The following is a 13629-nucleotide window of genomic DNA, read 5'->3' on the forward strand; positions in this document are numbered from 1 at the left end:
ATGCAATATTATTCAGCCGTAAAAAGAATAAAACTCATTTGCAACAGCACAGATGAGCCTGGAGGGCATTATGCTAATAGAAAAAGACAAATATCGCATAACATAACTTCTGTATAAAATCTTAAAAAGTGTAACTCATAGAAGCAAAGAATAGAGTGGTAATTGTCAGGGAATGAGGAATGGAGGAAACAGAGAGATGTTACTCAAAGCACACACTTTCAGTTATAAGATGAACAATTTCTGGGGCTATAATATACAGAATGGGTGATAGAAGCATTAATTAAATTTATTGATGGTAATCCTTATACAGTATACACATATATCAAATTATCACATTGTTCACCTTGAACATATTCAGTCATTGTCAATTACATATTTTTCTTAAATAAAAAACTGCTTAAAGTTTCTCAACTGATAAGAAAATATCAAGCGTTTAGAGGTGGGTGCAATGCTTACAGAGTTCTTGCTATTAAGCACAATCCTGTCTCTTCTATCTCTCATTCAGATGTATTACTATTATTTTAAGACAGCATTATACTCAAATACCTTAAAATGGTCAGCAAGGTAGTACACAAATTGGCATCTCCCCTCATGGCCCGTTATCTTGCTTATCACAGTGGAGTCATTGTGATTATGTTGGTCCTGCTAATCTTGCAAATGTAAAAAAGCCATTCCTGTCCTGGGACATTTTCGTTAGCTATTTGTCTGTTGGGAAGCCTCTAACTCCTGATAGCTACTTATCACTTGACCAATTTCCTCCCTTCAATCTTTGCTTGAATGTAACTTTTTCCATGAAGCTTAGTCTGGCTATCTTACACAGACAGCACTCATAAAACCTATAACTATTGCTACTGCTACAACTCTGTTTTGCTTCTCTCTTTCTCTCTCCTCTACTCCAAATGTGTGTGTGTATGTGTGTGTATCTTCTAGCATATTATGTACTTTGCAAAGCCAAGTAGAATCATAACTTAAGTGGTTGCTAATAGATCATGGTTTTTCAGAGGCATCATAAAGAGAAGCCACCCAAAGTGCTCCTTAATTTGCATAATTATAAAACTTTGACAGCTAAGAAGCAGGTATCTGATGTTACCCATGACAAACCTCACAGTCCACTTATTTCTCAGGTCAGAACCCACAGTGCCAGAGATCAATATTTGTGGAACAAATAACACTTTGAGGAGGAACTCTGTAACTTTACCTAAATTAATTAATTTATTTCTCTGATTCTCTTCAAATAGATGGGTAATGGTTTTCCCACGGCAAATATATACTTAGAAAAGGAAATATCCTGACTTTTTAAGGATTCAGATCCTTAAATATAAAATCCAAACTAACACTAATGCCTAATGACTCAAAACATCATCATGATCCAAAATTAGAGTGAGAACTAATGAATACTAAAAAATAAGTAAAGTTTTCAGAAGGTGTCTAAAGGGATCTTGAGTTAATTGTCCTGGTTCATTAATACATAATTAGACAGACATAGTTACCAGCAGGTTGAATACTAGCATTTGTTCTTGATCTGTAGAAAAAGGATTATTACAGTAGGAAGAACAAACTGAAACCCTTAAAACTGTAAACCAATTGTGGCTTGATAGTAACCAAAAATCAGTGGTGTGTTATGCGAGGGATTGTAGAGGCAAATGTTACCAACATAGATGTGAAATTTGCAAAGTTTATTGTCCTATTTCATCTCTGTTGAATTTATTTATCTGCCTTTATAAATTCAGCTGTCTCACAGCAAATGACTACATATTATCATGAATTTAGTCATGTTGTAATCTCAAATTTAACTGTGGTGGAGAATGTAATATATTTACTGGAGTAATTCAACAAATTTCATTAAATGCATTATAATTGATATATTGGTATTTATTTGGCCAGTACTCTCATGTCCATGCTCATCATTAAGAATGAGCAAGGCTGGGCATGGTGGCTCACTCCTGTAATCCCAGCACTTTAGGAGGCTGAAGGGGGCAGACCACCTGAAGTCAGGAGTTTGAGACCAGCCTGCCCAACATGGTAAAACCTCGTCTCTACTAAAAATACAAAAAATTATCCCATTGTGGTGGTGAACGCCTGTAATCCTAGCTACTTGGGAGGCTGAGGCAGGAGAATTGCTTGAACCCAGGAGGCAGAGGGTACAGCGAGCTGAGATCACTTCATTCCAGCCTGGGCGACAAGAGTAAAACTCCATCTCAAAAAAAAAAAAAAAAAGAATGATCAAAATATATGACAGAGACAGCAGTATACTTTTATTCACTTGAGTTAGTACTATCAGCTCTCCAGGTTTCTGTGCTCATATACTTCACAGGGATATAATTTATATTATCATTCTGTAGATTTTTACAATAGAGAAATTATGACAGCATGTTAACTGGATATCATGTTAATTTGATAATATTAACTGGTAACTCAGAAGTTGCAATTAAACAAGAAAACTTTGTAGGAAATATGTGAACCAGAGTTTGGAAAATAAACCCATGGAGATTAGGACGTCTGCCATTAGGTGAGGTTTTAGGATCCTGTCATCAGGAACATATCAATGATATTCCTGCTAAAGTAAAAAATACAGTGCTGAATCTTGCCTATCACACCACTGAAAGATGCTCAATAATTGTTGAGTTTCCTTGCCTTTAAGATGTATGACATGTTGATGTTGAATATGCTATGTCCTACTATTGCGTTATCTGGACAGTTATATTTTCAGTAGAGTTCAGAGCAAGAAATGACTCTATATGAAGTCTAGCCTGCAGTGCAAGTCACTTTGCTTTTTGAGTATCATGATCCCATGAATATGAGGTAACTAAAAGTATCTGGTAGACAAGACATTGTGATATTTCTGGCAAAACCCAATAGGAGAGTTGAAGTATAAAACTTGTATTCATTATCTGTCGCCATGTAAAAAATACCTCAAACCTCTGTAGCTTTAACCAATAAATGTTTAATATCTCAGTGTTTTTGTGGGTCAGGATTCTATCCATGGCTTTGCTTTACTTACTCTTTCTCTCACAAGGCTCCAGAGCTGGTCTTATCCGAAAGCTCAAGTGGAAGAAGGGATGTACTCAGGATTATTTACATTGCCATTGCCAGTTTCTTATTAACTTTTGGAATGACAACCCCAGTTTCCGATTTGTTGTTAGTCAAAGACCTCTCTTGCCACGTTGGTCTCTCCAGAGGGCAGCTCTCAGCATGGTAGATAATTTTTCTTCTGTACAAGTGAGAGAAAGAGACTGAGAGAGAGCACACAAGATGGAAGCCAGACTTGGTTTGTAACCCAATTTCAGATGTTATATCTCATAACCCTCAAAGCAGTGTATTTTCTAGAAATGAGTCACAAGATCCAGCCCACACTCAAAGGGATAGGATTAGACATTGGGAGTATCAGGAGACATAAATCATTCATGGGCATCTTAGAAGCTACCGGCGACATGTATCTTAGGATTTGGGGGCAAAGCCCTCAAGACTTCTGCAGTAGAGAAATATCTTCTATGAAAAATATAAATATGATATTCTAGTAGGACCTCAGTACAGCTGATGAAATAGTAATGCTATATTAACTGACCATATATCTTGTGTTGCCTATTAGCAAGTAGATGTTATCTAATTTACTGAGTCAAACGGCTGAGTGGAAATATTAATGGCTATAATCAAGAATTAAAAGGTGACGCCTTTGCCATTAGCACCATCTGAATATTAGGATTATCTGTTGATGTGTTCTACACATTACCTATGACCAAACTTTTCATTTTACTGAAAGGGAGGTGTGATAATAAGATCATAGAAATCTGATTTTCTTGTGTTTCGATGTAGCCAGTAACACAGAAATAACCACCCTGATATAAATTGGATTACACTTCTGAAGACTTGGTTAAGGAACTCCATACTGTGGGGGCATTGCCTTTCAGGATACAGCATGCATCTGGGATCAAATAAAAGTCACTGTGTTACTTAGAGCTAGTATACATAGTTCCTGGAACTTAGTTATGGAATTGGTAATAGGTCCTCTTGCTAAAGCATCTAATGATTTTTATTCTAAATATTATAATCTCAGTCTTTGCTATTTTAGAGATATTCATATCTGAGGGTGGTGTTGGGGACTATTCTAGCAGAATAGACAATAATGGTTTCAGCAAACTGGAAGTTATGAAGACTACCTGCCCAGCACTGCATTGGTTGAAGTAATTGATTCTGGTTGCCAGGAGGAGATATGGTTGCTATTACACAACGAAAGCTGGGAGGATTAAATGTGAAACTCGAGATTCATTATAACATTACTGCTACCTCCATATGTGATAATGACTAGGTGTGCCAAACTATTATAATCTCAAAACCATAAAAACAGTGCAACTGAGAGCACTTGGAGAATGATAGGCTGGATTATCCTGCCAGGCAAACAACTTATCAGGTGAGATATGGAGAGCCAATGGCATTTAAATGTGCAATAGAGGAAGAAGATTATTAGTATTCATTGCAGCCTTAGGACCAGCTGCAGCAATGGAGGCTGTAGTTTTTGTTACTAGCTCTCTCACCTTAGCCTTTAAGAAAATTACAAATGGCCATCACTTTGAGGGAAATCCTTTAAATTTAAAACTTTTTGTTTTCCTTTGGAAGAATAAAAGACATTTTATCCTCATAGGAAACAATTGAGGCCAGATAATATAGTTTGTCACCTAATTATAAAGAAAGGGCCAAAAAAAAGGGCCTAAGTAGAACTTGAGATGGATATATTTGATACAGCCTGTGCTCCTCATTTTTCCTAACCATTGTTGTCTTTCTGTTTAATTGATTATCCACCTATGCCAGATCACCACTCTGCTTTCAAATTCAGAAAAACTATAAAGCAGAAAGTGTGGTGTGCTAGACACACCACTTTGCTATCCTCTTGCATATGTGAGAGGCCAGAGTGAATTACAACCCTCTTCCCTCAAAGCAGGCTTTGACAAAACACTGATGGAAATAAACAGACCTCTTTGATTGGGATAGTTATGAGCTGTGATAAGAGTTTTACATTCTTTCATCAAAATTCTGTCAAGGATAAAATAATCAAGTCATGCTTAGTGGTAGCTTATGATAACATCCCCTTTAACAGCTGATTTCCCTTCTCTGTCTGACTTTACACTTCTCTACTGGATCTCATACCTTCAGTATAAGCCACTTGCAGTTGAACAGTTGTCTTGAGTTGTGTTCAAGATAAATGGCATCTGGTGCCCTGAGTAGCTGTCAAGGGACAGTCAAAATTAGGAAATAGGAAATGAGAGGGAACTTCACAGTGACACCCTCCTGGCTTTATCTCTTTCATAGACAGGTTCAAGATGCATATTGATGAGGATGTGGGTCAAGAAAATAAGCTAGAATTGAAAATGCACAGTGGAGACATAAATAAGCTTCGATAAAAATGCAAAGCAAAATCAAATGGCTTTTATATCAATCCCAACCAAAACATGAGGAGTAGACTTTTTCCAGTATTGGTTCTAAGACTTCATAAAGATAGTGCAGGAAAAATTATAGTGAAAACAAAAAAAAGTGAAATTTGTTATAAAATTAATCACTGTAGGCCACTAGCAAAGTTACTAGGAATTTCAAGAGTTCTAATTTTTATGCAAATTAGTATTTGGAGTTGTAACCTAGGATTTGGAACATAGGTGGACACATACTTGCCATTTGATAACAGAAATCGGATATTGCTTTTCTTTGGGGAGGGAATGCATTCCAATTGAAAAAGAAATTCCAATTCCAGCTTGTGAGTAATTGACCTTTTCTGCTGCAATTTTTTAATATTAAAAAGAGTAAGTAAAAATTGTCACTATATATTCTTTTACATTCTTCTAGTGTGTTGGATGTAAGATAACTGAAACAAAGCAGAATATGTGGATTACAATTTAGTCTGTTTGATCACATAACTTCAGGACTAGGTTGACAAATGGTTAGTAACTGCACTTAATCAAAAGGACTCTAGTTTTGACTGTTTGTTCAATCCTTTCAGTTCGCCCAATTAGTGAATACATACATCCACACAAAGAAAGGGTGAATCATTCCTTATTTAGTATGAAAATATCTGAGACTTTCATGAGTTTACTAAAGGAAGGTTTCTATTAATGTTAATAGATAAAAGTGTTATATAATAAGAAGAGGATTATCTGAGCCAATGATTCTATTTGCGTATAAAAACAGATAAAGCACAGCACACACATCAATTTATATATTTTTATAAACAGGCTTGTGAGAAAATCAAAATTGAAAAGATGTTTTGATAATTAATATCATATTCACACTTTACATTACACCAGGTTTCCTATGATCGAAGGTCTGTGTTAATTTTACAAAAAACCTTCATATTCTTAATGATTTTTAGTTGAGTGTGTGGAAAATATAGGTGAAAACGAGTATTTGTTGATGATGGTATTTACATTTTACATCACACAATTTTTAAGAAATGTCAAACACTGAGTGTAAAGTTCTGAAAAAATCTCAAAATAGGCACACTATCAAAATATTATGATTGGCACAATGAACTAATGTATGAGTTTATTAAAACTGCAAAAAATTAACTCCCAAATTATCCTAATTTGACAATTTTTATTAAAATAGGAAATGATTGAGATTATCATAATCTTTTTAGTTCACTTATAAAAAAGTGAGATTTTGAAATTAGTAATACACAAGTTATAATGTCAAGTGATATCTTACTCACAATGTACACTATTTAGCCAATGAATCACTTTATGAGTGAGTCTTTAATTGTAATATTTAACACAGTATGTAATTTATTTGAACTTAAATCCTGATTCTTAGCAATTTGTTTTGCTATAGATTAAATATTATGTAGATATACTTGGTTTATAAGTTTTTATTTAACAAAACCATCTTTGTGAGTGATTTATTTACTACTTCCATATGAAATAAATAATTGTGGAAATATTAACTATAATGAACACTGATAAATTATGTACTTAGGAGAAAATACATCTAGTTCCTGTTAAGTATTTTGTTAACGTAAAATTGCTTCAAAAAATAAATTCTCTTAATTTAGAAACCAACAGAGAGTATGCTAATGCTTGCCTGGCACCTCTAAGTTCTGTTATTAATAAATATGTTAAAGTCAATATGCCAAAACTGAACTTTTCACTTTTTCCTACAAAACTCCTTCTCCTACAATCTACCCATAAGTTTTAAATAATAATTCCATTCTATCTAATATACAAGCTCAAAATCTTTCAGCCTTTTTGGACTGTTTTCTCTTCCATACTTCCAATTCAAAGGGTCAGAAAATCCTATTGACTGAACCTCAGTAAATGTATCTAGAACTCGACAAATTCTCCGCACCTTCACAACTACCACTATGATAAAATTCTCCATCATTTGCCACCTGATATATTACATACTAGGCTCATTTTTAGCCTTTCTAATAACTCCCTTGGTCCTTATTCTCAAGATATACCAGTTAACAAATTTGTCAGACCTTGCCTGCTCTGTTTCCCACCTCATTCATAGTAAAGGCTACAAAGACCTCTATAAGTTCATCCTAATTACCTCTTTGGATTCACTTTTTACTCATCCTGTTGTAATCACATAATTATTCTTGTTCCTTAAACTTTCCAGAGCTTTGAAATAGTTCTTTCCTTCTTGCCAATTTTTTTTTTAAGAGTCCTGTGAAAAGTATCTTCACCGTCATCAGGCTTTTTACTTCTCGCCAACACTCCCCATTCCATCTTTTTGATGTATTTTTTCTTTGTAATTGCATACTATTTTCTACATACTATATGTAATTTTCCTCTTTCTATTTTTCGATTGTCTTCCATGCCTCCTCACTGCTCACTCTTGATAGTAAGCTCCAGGAGTAGAGAATTTCATTGTGTTTGTCTGTTTTGTTTCATTTTGTTTTTACTGTTATATTCCAAGTGCTTTCATGGTGACTAATAGTACTTCCTAAATATCTCTTGACTCCGACAGATGAAAATTTGACCTCTTAAGAAGCAATAGGAATTGATGGAAGATTATTTCCTATAGACAGACACATATGCACCAAATTAATGAGCTGAAAAGGGTTCACCTGCTAATACCACAATGCCTGAAATGCAAAGAAGAATCCCTCTGAATAACGTTAATCTAACACAATGAAAACCATGCATATGCAAAGAAGAACAAAATCTTTATCTACTCCTCTTTGGTATTTTTATATGCCATTTTAATTATATTTTCTTTATTTGTTCTCTGTTTTTTAAATTATAATAGTATATATAAAAATATGAAATATACTCCAAGGTATTACACATATGAACATTTATAGCATTTGAAAATGAAGATGGTTTCAGAAAAGTTGTATACATTAATCCAATACTGGATGATAGAATGGTAATATGGTCAGCTTGTTTGTGCCTGATATTATAAAATATTACCAATTCTACTTCCATTTCCATAGGCAATGTAATAAATAGTTGTCTCTGGCATAACACGGAATTTTGTTATATAATTACTTTATTTTATTTTTTTTTAAAGTTCTGCAATACATGTGAAGTATATGCAGGTTTGTTCCATAGGTAAACGTGTGCCATGGTGGTTTGCTGCACCTGTCAACGCATCACCCAAGTATTAAGCCCAGCATGCATTAGCTCTTTTCCCTAATGCTCTTCTCCCTCCACGCTTTCCCAACAGGCCCCAGTAAGGGTTGTTCCCCTCCATGTGTCCATGTGTTCTCATTGTTCAGCTCCCGCTTGTAAGTGAGAACATGAAATGTTTGGTTTTCTGTTCCTGCATTAGTTTGCTGATTAATGTCTTAGAGATCCATCCATGTCCCTGCAAAGGACATGATCTCATTCCCTTTTATGGCTGTATAGTATTCCATGGTGTATATGTACCACATTTGCTTTATCCAGTCTATCACTGATGGGCATTTGGTTTGATTCCATGTCTTTGTTATTGTGAATAATGATGCAATGAACATAAGCGTGCATGTATCTTTATAAAAGAATGATCTATATTTCTTTGGGTATGTACCCAGTGATAGGATTGCTGGGTCAAATGGCATTTCTGGTTCTAAGTCTTTGAGGAATTACCACACTGTCTTCCACAATGGTTGAACTAATTTATACTCTCACCAATAGTGTAAAAGTGTTCCTATTTCTCCACAACCTCACCAGCATTTGTTGTTTTCTGATTTTTTAATAATCGCCATTCTGACTGGCATGAGATGTTATCTCATTATGGTTTTAATTTGCATTTCTCTAATGATCAGTGACATTGAGATATTTTTCATGTTTGTTTGCTGTATGTATGCCTTTTTTTTTTTTTTTTTTTTTGAGAAGTGTCTGCTCAAATCACTTGCCTACTTTTAAATTGGGTTGTTAGTTTTTACTTGTAAATTTGCTTGAGTTCCTTGTAGATTCTGGATATTAGCCCTTCGTCCGATAGATAGATTGCAAAAATTTTCTCACATTCTGTAGGTTGCCTGTTCACTATGACGATAAATTCTTTTGCTGTGCAGAAGCCCTTTAGTTTAATGAGGTCTCATTTGTCAATTTTTGCTTTTGCTGCAATTACATTTGGTGACTTCCTCATAAAGTCTTTGCCAATGCCTATGTCTTGAATGGTATTGTCTAGATTCTTTTCTAAAGTTTGTATAGTTTTGTGTTTTATGTTTAAGCCTTTAATTCATCTTGAGTTAATTTTTGTAGAAAGTGTAAGGAAGAGATCCAGTTTCAATTTTCTGCAAATGGCTAGTCCGTTCTCACAACACCATTTACTAAATAGGGAATCCTTTCCCCATTGCTTGTTTTTGTTGGGTTTATTGGAGATCAGATGGTTGTAGATAGGTGGTTTGATTTTTGAGTTATCTGTTCTATTCCATTGGTCTATGTGCCTCTTTTTGTACCAGTACCATGCTGTTTTGGTTACTATGGCCTTGTAGTATAGTTTGAAGTCAGGTAGCATGATGCCTACAGCTTTGTTCTTTTTGGTTAGAATATCTTGGCTATGTGAACTCTTTTTGGCTTCCATATGGATTTTAAAATAGTTTTTTTCTAATTCTGTGAAGAATGTCAGTGGTAGTTGAATGGGAATAACATTGAATCTACACATTGGTTTGGGCAGTATGGACATTTTCATGATATTGATTCTTCCTATCCATGAGCATGGAAAGTTTTTCCATCTGCTTGTGTCCTCTGATTTCCTTGAGCAGTGATTTGTAGCTCTCCTTGAAGAGGTCTTTCACTTTCCTTGTTAGCTGTATTCCTAGGTATTTTATGCTCTTTGTGGCAATTGTGCATGGGTGTTGGGTTTCTGCTTGTATGTTGTTGGTGTATAGGAATGTTTGTGATTTCTGCACATTCATTTTGTATCCTGAGACTTTGCTAAAGTTGTTTATCAGCTTAAGAAGCTTATGGGCTGAAACGATGAGGTTTTCTAGATATAGGATCATGTAATCTGCAAACAAAGACATTTGACTTCCACTCTTCCTATTTGAGTACCCTTTATTTCTTGTTTTTACCTAATTGCCCTGGTCAGAACGTCCAACACTATGTTGAAGAAGAGTGGTGAGAGAGGGCATCCTTGTCTTGTGTCAGTTTTTGAGAGGAATGCTTCCAGCTTTTGCCCATTCAGTATGATATTGACTGTGGGTTTGTCATAAATGGCTCTTAAAATTTAGAGGTAAGTTTCTTTAATATCTAGTTTATTGATAGTTTTTCACATGAAGGGGTGTTGAATTTTATTGAAGGCCTTTTCTGCATCTATTGAGATAATCATGTGGTTTTTGTCTTTAGTTCTGTTTATGTGATTAATTACATTTATTGATTTGTATATGTTGAACTAGCCTTTCATCCCAGGGATGAATCCAACTTGATCATGGTAGATAAGCATTTTGATGTGCTGCTGGATTTGGTTTGCCAGTATTTTATTGAAGATTTTTGCATTGATGTTTATCAGGGTTATTGGACTAAAGTTTTCTTTTTTGTTGTATCTCTGCCAGGTTTTGGTATCAGGATGATGCTGGCATCATAAAATGAGTTAGGGAGGAGTCCCTCCTTTTCAATTGTTTGGAATAGTTGTAGAAGAAATGGTACCAGCCCCTTTTTGTATCTCTGGTAGAATTCAGCTGTAAATCCATCTGGACCTGGCCTTTCTTTGGTTGTTAGGCTATTTATTACTGCCTCAATTTCAGAACTTGTTACTGGTCCATTCAGGGATTCAACTTCTTCCTAGTTCAGTCTTGGTAGGGTTTATGTGTCCCGGAATTTATCCATTTCTTCTAGATTTTCCAGTTTATTTGCATTGATGTGTTTATAATATTCTCTGATGGTTATTTGGATTTCTGTGGGGTCAGTGGTGATATCCCTCTTATTGTTTTGGATTGTATTTATTTGATTCTTCTCTCTTTTCTTTATTAGTCTCACTAGTGGTCTATTTTACTGATAAAAAAAAAAAGAAAAAAAAATAGCTCCTGGATTTGTTGATTGTTTGATAGTTTTTTCGTGTCTCTATCTCCTTCAGCTCCATTCTGAGCTTGGATATTTCTTGTCTTCTGTTAGCTCTGGGGTTTGTCTGCTCTTGTTTCTCTAGTTCTTTTAGTTGTGACATTAGGGTATTGATTTGAGATCTTTCTAGCTTTTTGATGTGGGGATTTAATGCTATACATTTCCCTCTTATAACTGCTTTAGCTGCATCCCAGAGATTCTGATACATTGTTTCTTTATTCTCCTTGGATTCAAAGAGTTTCTTGGTTTCTGCCTTAATTTCATTATTTACCCAGGAGTCATTCAGGAGCAGGTTGTTCAATTTCTATGCAGTTGTGTGGTTTTGAGTGGGCTTTTAAATCTTGAGTTCTAATTTGATTGCAATGTGGTCTGAGAGACTGTTTGTTATGATTTAAGTTATTTTGCATTTGCTGAGGAGTGTTTTACTTCCAATTATGTGATAAATTTTAGAGTTAGTGCTATGTGGCACTGAAAAAATGTATATTTTGTTATTTTGGAGTGGAGATTTCTGTAGATATTCATCAGATCCAGTTGGTCTAGAGCTGAGTTCAAGACCTGAATATCCTTGTTAATTTTCTGTCTCAGTGATCTGTCTGATACTGACAGTAGGATATTAAAGTCTTCCACTATTATTGTGTGGGGTTCTACTCTCTTTGCAGGTCTCTAAGAACTTGTCTTATGAAGCTGGGTGCTCCTGTATTGGAGTGCATATATATTTAGGATAGTAGCTCTTCTTGTTGGTTGAAACCCTTAACATTGTGCAATCCCCTTTGTAGTTTTTGACCTTTGTTGGATTACAGTCTGTTTTGTCAGAAACTAGGATTGCAACCCCTGCTTTTTTCTGCTTTCCATTTGCTTACTGAATTTTCTTCCATCCCTTTATTTTAAGTCTATGTGCACCCTTGCACATGAGATGTGTCTCTTGAATACAGGACACTGACGGGTCTTGTCTTTGAATCCAGCTTGCCATTCTGTGTCTTAATTAGTGCGGTTATTCCATTTATATCTAAGGTAAATATTGTTTTATGCGAATTTGATCCTGTCATCAAGATACTGGCTGGTTAATTTTGCAGACTTGTTAATTCAGTTACTTCATAATGTCATTGGCTTGTTTACCTCAGTGTGGTTTTGTAGTGGCTGCAAATGGTTTTTCATATCTATGTTCAGTGCTTCCTTCAGGAGCTCTTGCAGGGCAGCCTGGTGGTGACAAAATCTTTCAGCATTTGCTTCTCTGAAAGGCGTTTTATTTCTTCTACACTTATGAAGCTTAGTTAGGCTGGATATGAAATTCTGGGTTGGAATTCCTTTTTTTAAGAATGTTGAATTTTGGCCCCCAATCTCTTCTGGCTATAGAGTTTCTGCTGAGAAGTCTGCTATGAGTCTGTTAGGCTTCCCTTTGTTGGTGACCTGGTCTTTCTCACTGGCTGCACTCAACATTTTTCCCTTCATTTTGACCTTTGAGAATCTGATGATTATATGTCTTGTGGTAGATCTTTTCATGGACTATCTTATTGGGGTTCTCTGGATTTCTTGAATTTAAAGACTGGCTTGTCTTGCTAGGTTGGGGAAGTTCTGCTACATGATATCCTGCAGTGTGTTTTCCAACCTGGTTCTATTCTCCTCATCTCTTCCAGGTACTCTAAGTAGTCATAGGTTCTGTCTTTTGACACAGTCCTATATTTCACAGAAGTTTTGTTTGTTCCTTTTCATTCTTTTTTCTCTAATCTTGTCTGCTTGCCTTATTTCAGCAAGATAGTCTTCAGGCTCTGATAGTTTCTCTTCTGCTTGGTCTATTTGGCTATTGAGACTTGAGTTGGCATCATGAAGTTCTCATGCTGTGTTTTTTAGCTCCATCGGGTCATGTCTGCTCCTTTCCTAAAATGGTTATTCTAGTTAGCAGCTCCTGTAATCTTTTATCATGGTTCTTAGCTTTTTTTTGCACTGGGTTAAAACATAATCCTTTAGCTTAGTGAAATTTGTTATTACCCACTTTCTGCAGCCTATTTCTATCAGTTCATCCATTTCAGCTTCAGCCCTATTCTGTGCCCTTGCTAGAGAAGTGTCGTGATCATCATGTGGAAAAGAGGAATTCTGGCTCTTGGAATTTTCAACATATTTACACTGGTTTTTCCTCATCTTGCTGGATTTATCTACTTTT

The sequence above is a fragment of the Colobus angolensis genome, unplaced genomic scaffold (genome assembly GCF_000951035.1).
Source record: "Colobus angolensis palliatus isolate OR3802 unplaced genomic scaffold, Cang.pa_1.0 Scaffold191, whole genome shotgun sequence".
NCBI classification, from domain to species: Eukaryota; Metazoa; Chordata; class Mammalia; order Primates; family Cercopithecidae; genus Colobus; species Colobus angolensis.